Source organism: Lathyrus oleraceus, chromosome 4 (assembly GCF_024323335.1).
Source record: "Lathyrus oleraceus cultivar Zhongwan6 chromosome 4, CAAS_Psat_ZW6_1.0, whole genome shotgun sequence".
NCBI lineage: Eukaryota > Viridiplantae > Streptophyta > Magnoliopsida > Fabales > Fabaceae > Lathyrus > Lathyrus oleraceus.
In genome coordinates this window covers 481,733,065-481,741,402 of record NC_066582.1, presented here as the reverse complement: position 1 = coordinate 481,741,402, position 8,338 = coordinate 481,733,065, and the positions used below count along the sequence as shown (strand labels likewise).

Genomic DNA, 8,338 nt, shown 5'->3' with positions numbered 1-8,338 from the left:
ATCCTGATTATTGCGCAAGTATTCGTGTTGTTTTTGCAGGTATTTAAATCTCCATGCACTAAAGAGAAAAATGAAGAAAAGGAAGAAAAAGAAGAAGAAACAGGTGAAAAAGCACATAAAAAGCAGAAAAGCATACTATGCAGATTTTGCTAATGTGACGACCGTCACAGATTCATGACGCTCGTCACGACCCAGACTGTGACGACCGTCACAGGCCCATGACGAGCGTCACGCGGCCATAATATACGCTTTGAAACAGTTAGCCACAGGCACCCAAACGTGCCTAAATCTCCTCAGACAAACTTATTCTCACGGATTCCTCATTCAAAACCAAGTCTCCCTTGAATTTCTCAACCACCAAGACCTAAAGGACACTATATAAAGGACCAGAATGAGAAAAATTGAGAACGCCCTACTTTTACACTTACGCTCTGCAATTTAGTTTTACAACTTTCTAGCTCTTAGTATTTTCTTTTCAGCAACCTTGTTTCCGTTGCCTTGTTTTATTCGCCACTCTTTTTAGAATTCCGTTTTTCCATTTTCCCTCAGTTTTCCAGTTAGTCATTGTAGTAGTTTCCTACACTGGGGAACTACTACACTTTATTTAATTTTAGTAAGTAATTTGTATCGAAGAAGCAAAGCCTACCGACTTGTGGAGGACTGCTCAAGTACTCCAAGAATCGCTATACTCTGTTACTTCGCTCTCCACGTTTTTATTGAATTATTATTATTATTGCCCAATTGTTATTATAAGCATGTTTGCCGCAATGTTGATCTGTTTATATCTTGTGTTTGCCTTATTTAATATGTCCGGCTAAACTACCGGCATCGGTATGTAGCAACTTAATTTGATGGGATTTAATAATAACCGGTGAAAACCCTTTTTCTCAAACAATCTTTTTGGCTGAAGTTTTTAATTTAAATTTAATTAACTTTATCACAAAAGCATGAAAAGCTATTTAATACGGTTTTTCCACGAGAGTGGGAAATTAACTAAGGTGAGAACCAACAATTGCGAGAGCGTGAGGCTCGAGTTGGATAGTAAAAATTAAGCATTGAGTTTAAATACAGCGAGAGCACTTTAAAAGCAATTAGACTTATTTATTTTCAAAAAGTAATTTTAACTTCAAATGGGACAGCGAGAGCGTACATTCTGACTTAAAGCTATAGGCCGAATCAACAACCACGAGAGTGTGAGATAAAGCTTTTTAAATAAATATTTTCTACTGAGAGATATTTGGCATTTAAACTATTCACCGGTGACTTATCGAATCCCTGACATTTAATGCGCTGCATACTGATTCCTTCCATTAATTCTTTTCTTAAAACCAAAATTCCCTTAGATTTACTATATTGCCCCCGAACTTCTACTAATCAATTCCCTTAGCTAAACATAGTGACGTTAGTAACACTAGTTCGACCATAGGTCCCTATGGGATCGATATCTTTTAAAACTAAAGCGACTGGACTGTGCACTTGCAGTCAAGTACCCGATAGACTATATTTTATATATAGCTAGATCAAGCATCAAGTTTTTGGCGCCGTTGCCGGGGACCTGTTTTAGTCGAATAGTGCGATTCTTTTGTTGCACGGTAAAGACTAAGGTAAAAACAAAAACTAATCTTCTCTCCCTTCTTTCCCTGATTGTATGCCAAGTACTCGCTCACAAGGCGATAACTTAGCACCACCAATCCCTGAATTAGAGCGTTTCTTATACGTGAGACGCCGAATACACGAATATCAACAAAAGTACGGTATTCCCAATATCTCCTTTCCTCCTAAATCAGAAGAAAAACCAAACATGGCTGAAGAAGGACCACAAAATCGTCCCCTTAAATTCTACGCTACCCCGTCTCAACAAGAACCTCACAACAGCATTGCTTCCCCCGCTATAAATCGAAACGATTTCGAGCTGAAACCCTCACTATTATCAGCCGTCCAACAACATCAATTTGTTGGAAATCCTACGGACGATCCTAATAAACACCTGACCAAGTTTGTGAAGTACGCCGATATTGTAAAAGTGAATGGTGTATCTCAAGATGCGATAAGACTGCGCCTTTTTCCTTTCTCACTAAGAGACAGAGCTTGGGCTTGGTTGCAATCCTTGCCATCCAACTCCGTTACGACATGGGAAGAACTGAAGAACGTTTTCTTATCCCGATACTTTCCGCCAAGCAAAACTGCTATGCTGAGAGCTCAAATCAATGGATTTCGACAAAAAGATGTGGAATCTCTCTACAAAGCGTGGGAGAGATACAAGGACATGATGAGGATATGTCCATATCACGGTCTCGAAGACTGGGTGATCATTCTCACATTTTATAATGGGCTTCTGTATAACACAAGACTTACAATAGACGCTGCCGCGGGCGGTGCACTTATGGATAAGCCATACACCAAACCTATCAACTCATTGAAAACATGGCCCAAAACCATTGCCAATGGGGAGGTGAACGAACTCCAGTGGAAAAGTCCCAAACAAAGGGTGGAATGTACGAAATCAGCAGTCTTGACCATGTTCATGCAAAGGTAGATGCCCTTGTTCAGAAATTAGACAACTTGACCATACCACCCGCAACCACCGTGGCTGCTGTAACTCCAAACTGTGAGTTATGTGGAAACCCTGGACACACTGCACAAGAATGTCAAATATTAGCAGGAGTCCCAACCGATCAAGTGAACTTCACACAAGGAAATCCCTATTCAAATACCTACAACCCAGGTTGGAAAAACCATCCTAATTTCTCGTATAAGAATAACAATGCCCTGTATGCACCCGGCCAAGCACCAGCTGTTCCGCCTGGATATCAAAAACCAGCTAATAATGCTCCTAACATGCCTAGGAAGTCAAATCTCGAATTGATGATGGAAATCTTAATAGCTACCCAAGCTCAAACAAATAAAGACTTCTTGAACCAAAACATACATACTAGCGAGCAACTTAAACAACTAGTAAATAAAGTAGACGCCTTAGCTGTAACACCCTTCTAAAATACCCCAAATATTTAATTAAAATAACAATATATCAATCAGAGTAAATATGCAATTAAGGGTGTCACACAATCATTTCACACCATTCACCATAATAACTGTCATGCTCTTTTATTAATTCAAAACATAAAGCATTTGCACAATACGCAGCGGATAGAAATCAAATCAATCATGCAAAACATGTAACGCATTACATGTAAAATTATTCAACAAGGTAAAACATCCCGTCCCGATGTTACATCTATCAGAGCATGACCCACTAAGGAACTACACTAGACTCCAAGCACTAGCTCCTACTCAATCACTGCTCGTGACCTGAAAAATAGTTGTAAGGGTGAGTTCCTCAATCGATATAATAAGCATTATAAAATATCATGCAATGTTAAGTAATTTAACACATTTCATCACCCAAATTAGATTACACATTCAGCAACGGCAATATCAACTCAATCATACTCAACATCAACACAACACACAACACACGACACACGTATAATACTGGAATACATCCATTCATATCATACGTCATATATACATTATGCAATGAGACTCCATGCATGCGGTACCGACTATTCGTGAACATATAGTTCAACCTCACCGATCAAATCCAGATACGGCTACCAAGCCCACTAGTCCCACTCCTTTGAGACCTAGTGACTCACTCACTAATTCCTCACCATGGGAATTAGCTACCACCCCAAGGGCCATGCTATGCACGCTAATTCACCTAGCATGCAAACATCAACAACAGTCCATAATGACTAACTCACTAATTCCTCACCATGGGAATTAGCTACCACCATAAAGGCCACAATATGCATGCTAAATCACCTAGCAATGCAAAATCATCATCAATAATCCACAATGGACATATGCTCACACTCTAAGCCATAAACAGTCCATTCACAATTGCATACATAACATATACATTCACAGCATTATGCATACCATCATACATCATCAACACATGTATCAAAACATCATATCATGTCCAATAATTAATCACAGTATTAGCACACTCTACTAATACCTATACTGCTCAAAACAGCGGGAATTAATCCCTATTACATCATACGCCAATATAGGCCAAACACCAATTATGCACACATTATTCAAATATTAATTTTTCCAATTTCCAACAGTGTTAACCGGTTAACGCCCTGGGTTAACCGGTTAACGCAACACAGAACATGCTTCCTGGCAATTCACAACAGTGTTAACCGGTTAACGCCCTGGGTTAACCGGTTAACGCAAGACAGAACAGCAATTTTCACAAATCACAACAGTGTTAACCGGTTAACGCCCTGGGTTAACCGGTTAACGCAAGCAAAACGGCAATACTTCACAATTCCTAACAGTGTTAACCGGTTAACACCCTGGGCTAACCGGTTAACGCAAGACAGAAAGCTGTTCCTGCGCTAACACGAAGCAGAATGCAGAATTCTCCGCATTTTCCGCCGTTGGAGGACTTCCGGACCTCCGATTCCAATTCCGTAAAAAGCTATACGTTCGGGAAATCACGACTCACACAAATACAGATTCAATTACAGCTTTAATACAACTTATCCAACACAATTTTTCAGCATTCAACATCCCAATTAGGGTCAAATCAATGGTTCGTCACTACCCATTACATGTTAACCCATAATACCCATTAAACGACGATAAACCCCCCTTACCTGAGTTAATCCGGCGAATCTTTAAGCTTCAAGCTTTTCTCTTCTCCAACCTTCTTCCTCTTGCTCTGTCTCTTTGCCCTTTTCCTCTTTTCAGCCGCTTCTCTGCTTTTCACGTGAAACCCTTTCTTTTCCAAATGGGACTCTTTTTCTTATTTCCAACTTATATATATTTTCCAATAATTATTATTCCAATAATAATAATAATAATCCAATAATTCCAATTACTTAATTAAATTAATAAATATAATATTAACTTAAATTAAATAATTATCTTATTTTTATCGGGGTGTTACATTAGCCACCCACAATAAAATGCTTGAAACGCAGATTTCACAAGTGGCTCAACATCAAGCATCTGCAGTCGCTCCAGCAGGAACATTTCCTGGACAGCCGCAACCTAATCCAAAGGGACATGCAAATGCTGTTATACTGAGGAGTGGAAAAGAAGTAGACGGACCCGTAGATCCAAGACTCCAAAACCTTGCCATGTACCAAAAACCAGATAAAACCTCAACTGAGCAGGTGAATGAACCAAAGGAAACAGAAGATAATACCCAGGAGGCCGAAGAGAAAGAGAAACCTTATGTGCCTCCACCTCCGTATAAACCACCCATTATGTATCCTCAAAGACTCAAAAGTTCTAAAACTGCGAATCAATTTAGGAAATTTGTTGAACTTCTGAAGCAATTAAACATTACGATACCCTTTACAGAAGCCATCACACAAATGCCCTCCTATGCCAAATTTCTTAAGGAAATCCTATCCAATAAGAAAAAGATTGAGGATGACGAAACAGTTACACTTATTGCCGAGTGTAGCGCCATAATCCAGAATAACATGCCTCCCAAACTAAAAGACCCAGGTAGTTTCTCCATACCCTTTGTCATTGGAAAATTCGTCATAGACAAAGCTCTATGCGATCTAGGAGCCCGCATTAGCGTAATGCCCTTAACCATTTGTAGAAGGCTCAGTATGGGAGAATTAAGACCGACCAAGATGTCCGTTCAATTAGTCGACCGCTCAATCAAATATCCTGTCGGTATACTAGAGAATGTCCCAGTACGTGTAGGACAATTTTACATTCCTACCGATTTCATAATCATGGACATTAAAGAAGATGCCAGTACACCTATCATACTAGGAAGGCCATTCTTGGCTACCGCCGGAGCCATAATAGACGTAAAGAGTGGTAAGCTGACATTCGAAGTTGGAGAGGAAAAGGTTGAATTCATCTTGACCCAATTCTTACAAGCGCCAGCTATAGACGACACCTGCTATCTGCTTGATGTCATAGACGAATGCGTGAGAGAGATGGAGATGGAAGAAACCACATACTCTGAAATAATGAAAATCCAAATCCCTCCAATCGTTGAAGACAATAATTGGCATGAACCATACCAAAACGAAAGTCTAAGCGAATGCTTAGAACTTACACCCGACCACATGCCATGCCCAAAGAAACCTGACTTGGAACTAAAAACACTACCAAAGAACCTAAGATACGAATTCCTAGACACTGAACTGAAAAGGCCAGTAATAGTCAACGCTGACTTAGGACAGATGGAAACTGAGAAATTATTAGATGTCCTAAGAAAATATCCAACAGCGCTAGGATATAACATCGCCGATCTAAAAGGAATAAGTCCTTCTATCTGTGTGCATCGTATTATGTTGGAGGAAGACTGTAAAACCTCTAGAGAACACCAGAGAAGGATCAACCCAATCCTAAGTATCGTAGTCAAGGATGAAGTAAAGAAACTTCTAGATGCTGGAATCATATACCCGATCTCAGATAGTCAATGGGTTAGCCCCGTTCATGTAGGACCCAAAAAAGGGGGTGTTACAGTCGTTAAGAACGAGAAGGGCGAATCCATAGCACAAAGAGTTGTGATCGGAAGTAGAATGTTCATTGACTATAGAAAACTAAATAAAGCCACTCGTAAAGATCATTTCCCTCTACCCTTCATTGACCAAATGCTTGAACGATTGGCTAAGCATTCCCACTTCTACTATCTAGACGGTTATTCAGGATTCTTTCAAATCCTAATCCATCCTGACGACCAAGAAAAGACTACCTTTACTTGCCCTTATGGTACATTCGCCTACCGACAAATTCCATTTGGCTTGTGTAACGCTCCCGCAACATTTCAAAGATGCATGATGGCAATCTTCGCCGATTTTATAGACGACATCATGGAAGTCTTTATGGACGATTTTTCTATTTGCGGGAAGAGTTTTGAAGGATGTCTATCTAACCTCGAAATGGTACTCGAAAGATGCGTGAAAGTAAACCTCATTTTAAACTGGGAGAAATGTCATTTCATGGTTCAACAAGGAATTGTATTAGGTCACGTGGTATCTGACAGAGGAATTGAAGTAGACAAAGCTAAAATCGAAATTATAGAGAACCTTCAACCTCCGAAAACCGTACGAGAAATAAGAAGCTTTCTAGGACACGCCAATTTCTATCGACGTTTTATTAAAGATTTCTCAAAAATAACCAAGCCACTTACATGATTACTAATGAAAGACGCTGACTTCATATTTGATGAAAAATGCTTAACAACGTTCAACCAACTGAAGACATCTTTAATCACCGCACCCATAATGCAACCACCTGACTGGAGATTACCATTTGAAATCATGTGTGATGCGAGTGATTACGCAGTAGGCGCAGTACTGGGACAAAGGAAGGATAAGAAGCTTCATGCTATTTACTATGCGAGTAGAACGCTAGATCCTGCCCAAATGAACTACGCCACCACTGAAAAAGAACTTCTAGCCGTCGTGTTCTCTTTGGACAAATTCCGTTCCTACCTAGTAGGGGGAAAAATTATCATCTATACCGACCACGCCGCTATTAGATATCTGTTAAGTAAGAAGGATGCCAAACCAAGACTTTTAAGATGGATCCTGCTCTTACAAGAATTTGATTTAGAAATAAAAGATAAGAAAGGTACTAAAAACGTAGTAGCAGACCACTTATCTCGTCTCGAATGGAATAAGCCTGAACAAATCCCAATTAATGACGATTTCCCTTACGAACGACTCATAGCCCAAATGGAAAACGATATGTTCGAACTAACATTAAACGATACAAAAATAGAAGAATCCGTGGAAGAAGTACATGCGAATGCAACTCTGCCATGGTACGCTGACTTTGTCAACTACCTAGCCGTCGAAGTACTTCCACCGGACCTATCTTATCAACAAAAGAAGAAGTTCTTTCATGACCTAAAACAGTATTACTGGGATGAACCTCTTCTTTTCAAAAGAGGGACCGACGATATTTTCCGTCGATGTGTTCCTGAGGATGAAATCGATGATATAATCTCTAATTGCCATTCCGCTCCCTATGGAGGGCATGCAAGTACCTCAAAGACATGCGCTAAGATCCTACAATCAGGCCTCTTTTGGCCTACTCTATGGAAAGACGTCCATAACGCGGTTATAAAATGCGACCGGTGCCAACGCACTGGCAACATCTCAAGACGCGATGAAATGCCACAAACAAGAATCTTAGAAGTAGAAGTCTTTGACGTATTAGGGGATTGACTTCATCGACCATTCCCAGCTTCTTTTGGTAATAAACACATACTCGTTGATGTCGACTATATCTCAAAATGGATCGAGGTTGTAGCCTCTCCAACAAATGACATACGAGT

At 40.0% G+C, this 8,338-nt stretch overlaps 1 non-coding gene across 1 annotated transcript; it reads right to left on the bottom strand.

Annotated features, from left to right (window-relative positions):
* Window positions 1–2,188: 2,188 nt before the first annotated feature.
* On the bottom strand, window positions 2,189–2,295 carry LOC127078073 (small nucleolar RNA R71). Its single transcript, XR_007787818.1, has one exon. It is a non-coding gene; the product is annotated as a small nucleolar RNA R71 (small nucleolar RNA).
* Between the last annotated feature and the right edge of the window lie 6,043 nt (window positions 2,296–8,338).